Genomic DNA, 4,813 nt, shown 5'->3' on the forward strand with positions numbered 1-4,813 from the left:
GGGATCTTCGCAGCCCGGGGCATGAACCCGTGTCCCCTGCATCGGCAGGCGGACTCTCAACCACTGCGCCACCAGGGAAGCCCCGTATTACTTTTTAAAAGTAAAAATAACAAACTCTATCAGACTTATATCCAGTAAGAGCTACAAGGAACTGAACCAGAACAGAGGGTATAAACAAAGGAGATGCGTAACCTCAGTGTTTTCCAGTTCTTCACATACCATCACCCCTACCCCACCCCACCCCAAAAAAAAAAAAAAAAAAAAAAAAAAACCACCGAGGAAAGCATTGACTATAATTAACACAGACTCTGAAGATCGATTGGCTGCAGCTGTGAATGTCTACCATGGGGACTGATCCTGGTCCGACCCAGGGAAGGGCTCCATGAGGAAGTGATATGTGAGTTGAGGAAGGGGAGCACTTGGCCTTGGGATGACTGTGCGGAAAAGCATTCCAGGCAGAGGGAACTGTCTGCACAGAGGTCTGGAGGCAGGCAGGAGTGGGGAGAATCTGAGCCACTCCAGTTCAGCCAGGAGACAGAGCACACACAGAGTGAGGGAGGACATGCTGCCGGATGAGGCCACACCACAGAGTGCCTTGCAGGCTTCGGGTTTCACTCCCAGAGGAGTGAAGAGACCAGAGAGTGAGGGGCTGCTCGCGCAGATGTGGGGAGATGGGCGAGTGGACTTTTTTAGTTCCTGGTTAGAGCTGGAAACTGGGACAGCACCCCCAAAGGACACATGTGGTCTCCCAAGGTGACGGAAGTAATGAGTCCCAGAGCATCCACAGAGGGACTGTCCATTTCCCCTCCCATCCTCTGGCCTGGGACCAGCACCATCCTGCACAGCCACATTGCAGGCCCCCATGGTGGCCAGGCAATGGAAAGAAGTGGAAATTGAAGGATGTCTTTAGAATAAGAGGGCTTGTTAACAGCGGTGGGGGGGAGAGGAAGGTGGTCAAGAACTTGGAGGTTCTTGGGCAATGGCCAGGAGCTGGGTCAACAGGCTGGGTCCCTGTGAGTGTTTCAGGGGCCTGACGATGGGCTGCATGGAGGAGGGTGAGGCACACAATGGTGAAAATCTAAGTCAGACTAATGTAACGTGCTTGACCCTGAAAAAAATCAAACGGGAGCCAGTACCACCTCAACTCTCCCATCCTGTGACTTGCACCCCAACCACCCCTTGGGCCCTTGGCCTCCTCCTCTCCTTTCCTCACTCACCTCTTCTTTCCTCTTTGGTCTCTGCACCCTGGGAGGGGTCTCCAGAGCAGGGAACAGGGTGGAGGGGACACGCTGGGGTGATGGTGCCACCTCCTGGAGGCCACAAGAAGTGTAGCATCCCACTTCAGCCTCGTGTTGGGTATGGCTGGGGCCTTGGGCTGTACCCGTAGAGGTTTCAGGTGGGGATCCTGTGAAGAGATGTCTTTCCTTGCTGGTAATCACGTCATTCCTGGAGGACTGTTCAGTTCTGGGTGCTCCATTTTTCAGAGCGGTGCTGATATGCCCTCTCTACCCTACCCAGGGGAAGCGCTGTAACCGGCCCCTGCTCAAAACCCTCCCACTGCCCTCGGAACTGGGGTAAGGATGTGACCCTGGCCTTAGGCATGCCTTGTTCCTATTAGCTTCAATCCCTACCTGTTCCCCTCCCCCAATACATGCAGCTCCATCCCTTTACACAGGTTGTTCTCTCTTCCCTACTGGTTTTTCCAAACTCTACTCCTCCTTCAGGTCTCAAACTCTCCATTCCTCTCCCCACCCCCTAGACCTTCCAGCACCTCCACATTAACTACGCAAAGAGAGGAGGGAAGAGTGTTTCAGTCTATGGGAACAGCATTTGCAAAGGTCTAAGGTGGCTTCAAGGAGATGGAAAGGGCCAGAGACCAGAGAAGGTGACAGAGCTGGTAGGGCTATAGCAACTGACCACACATGGCTCACGGGCAGTGGTGAGAGGCTGAGTCCCCAGCGAGCAGTGGGAGGACAAGATCTTCAGCAGCAAAGGACATGATCAGATGTGTGTTTGGAAAGGTCAACACGAGGTTGCCCAGTGGGAAAGGCACTGGAAAGGCTAGAGTGGGTGTTAGGAGAACAGGTAGGGGCTACATAGGTGATAGCTGATGGGAGCTTGGACCCCTGAGCCCCTACTTTTTGCTGGCCGGGTCCTGAGCTGGGGCTCCCAGTCATTGATTCCAGCCTCCCTAATGGGACCCCGACTTACCCCAGTTGTGTTCCATACCAGCTCTGACTGCCAGCTGTGATACCCTCCCCACTTCTCATCCCTGGTGTTATGTCCCCAAACACTGCCTGTCCCCTGGAGCCAGCACCTGTGCTTTGTGGGGGCTGCCATCTCATTTAGAGGAAGACAGGATGCTTGAGCTCAAAGTTGGGAAGTCAGTAGTGAGCAACAGAGGTAGGATTTGAAGTGAGATCTGTCTGCCTTCTCCACCATGCTAGGTGTCCTGGCAGTTATAGGCAGGGCTCTGTCACCTGATGGCTGTGCAACTTTGGGTGGATCACTTTACCTTTCTCTGCTTTGGTGTCCTCTTCTATAAAATAGGGGCAATCATAGCAAACTGCCCAGCAGGATTTGTGAAGAGTATATGGAAAAAATGCCCATAAGGGGTCCAGCACCAGACACACAGTAGGTGATCAATACATGGTTGCTGTTCACGTGAATACAGTCCCAGGAACTTACTGGGGAAATGTACTTCAGGCTCCCGAATCAGGGGGAGGACAAAGGGAGCTCAGGAGAGATGGGAAGGGAGGAGAAAACAGAGGGATCATCTCGAGTCAGGTCTGGAGCTAGATGGCCCTGATTTCCAAGCACAGAGCAGGTGTCAAGAGTATCAGCTCTGAAAAGGCTTGAATGACACAGTGCAGAACCACCAACAGTTCTACAGTTAGAAAAGGCACAGCCAGTGCCCTAAACCTGGGTGGGATGATTTCTCCTCCACAAGTGATAGCACTGACACTGGAGGCCTGAGGGAGCCTAGACAGCAGAGCACTGGCAGCAGGGAGCAAATTCTCAGGTTTCAGAAAGCCCAAGTCTAGGTAGCCCTTTTCAGGCCGAAGAACCTCCCTTATGTAATTTCCCATCTCGTCACACGGTGGCGATAGTGCACCACTGGGAAAATCATCTTTAACTGCTGTCTCTGGGCCAAAACAATAGCTAATACCAATGCCTGCTAGGTGCCTCTAAGAGCTCTGGGAAAATCCCTACAAATCTCTATGAGGTAGAGTCTATTCATATCTCCAACTTACAGGTGGAAATGTAGGCTCACAGAAATCCAGTAGGACCCATAAGATCACCCGACCAGGATTTGAACTCTGGTCTGTATGTCTCCCAGTCTGCCTGCAGCAGCTGCCTGTCCTAGGATGGCAGCTCCTGGTTCTCTCTCCTGCCCCATCACTGAGCAGTGCTGCCTTTGTGGAGTAGACTGCCCTGGGAGTAGAATATTAGACAGGACAAGGAGGACTTTCACTTCAGCTTTTTCTTGTTTACCTTGTTTACCTCACTTATGTAGCTTTTGCGTTGAAGGTGAGGTGATGGGACAGTTCCCATCCCTGGCATAGAGAGGAGCTGGGCTGAGGGATGAGGCAACTAACACTGAGCACCTCCTCTGTGCCAGGCACTATGCCAACATTCATTCCTACATGAATTCAGCACACAGTAATGAAGAACCCACTGTGCGCTGGTCACAGGTGACACAGTACTCCCAAGCTTTTGGCACACAGCAGTAAATACTTACATATTTATTTTATATGTAAAGATATGTTTTTAAATATTTATACTGTAAATGAGCCCTCAGCTTAACAGATATTTATTGAATGAAACACCTACCTTCAGCCTTAGGTACCAGTGAGACATTCAGGTAGCAAGTTTGGAGCTGCAGGACAAATCCAAGCTAGAGACTGAGGCTCAGAAATTACTGGCATTTAGGAGATGCCAGTGACCAGATGGGATCCCTCAGGGAGTCTGGGTAAACAATCAGCAAAGACAGGAAAAAGGGGAGGCATGCCCATGATGGGGCGGCACAGAGAAGGGCTTGGGAAAGAGGTAGGAAGGGACCAGACACGAGTGGGAGCTCCAGGAAATCTTGTCGGTTCCAAAAGGGTCAACAGAGTCAAATGCTGCAAAGTGGAGCAACAAAGATTGTGAAATACCACCGGTTTTGGCCAGAGTCGGACTGCTGGTGATCTGAAGCCAGACTTAAGTGGGATGAGGAGGGAGATGAGAAAGGGAGGCCAGGGTCAGTGGAGGCGAAAAGAGGCAGAGCCTGGCTGTAGAGGCGTTGAAATCTTTCTCTTAACAGGGGAAGAGACTACACGGTTTGTGGGCTGCCAGGAAGGAGCAAAAAGACAGGAAGGCTTGGAGCTCCAGGGGAGCAAAAGGAGAAAGATGCACAAAAGCGGGAGGAAGCATTAGGGCGGGACCCAAAGCCCAAGAGGAAGGCTGGTCCAGTCCTCTTTTCTATCTCTGAGCGATGGGGCAGGGCTAGTGGCAAATTCTGATAAACAGGCGTAAAAGGCAACCGCCGCCTGGAACTGGGTTATGCCAGACATTGAAAGCCTTTTCCCAGCGCGGTCCCACGCATAATACAATCTTTTCTGAGGCTCCACGCAGGCAGAGCAGATCGCCCAGCCCACCTCCTGGCCTCTGCTGATTGGCCCGCGGGAGACACCTGACCGAGCCGGCCAATCAGAGGCGCTCTCCCAGGAATGAGGCCCCCACGTGTGGGGCAGAGCGGAAGATGAGCTGTTGTGGGACCCCGGGGCTGTGCGGGTGGCATGGGTACAGCCATTCTCAGCCCTTGCGGAAC

Source organism: Lipotes vexillifer, unplaced genomic scaffold (genome assembly GCF_000442215.2).
Source record: "Lipotes vexillifer unplaced genomic scaffold, Lipotes_vexillifer_v1.1 scaffold514, whole genome shotgun sequence".
Taxonomy (NCBI): Eukaryota; Metazoa; Chordata; class Mammalia; order Artiodactyla; family Lipotidae; genus Lipotes; species Lipotes vexillifer.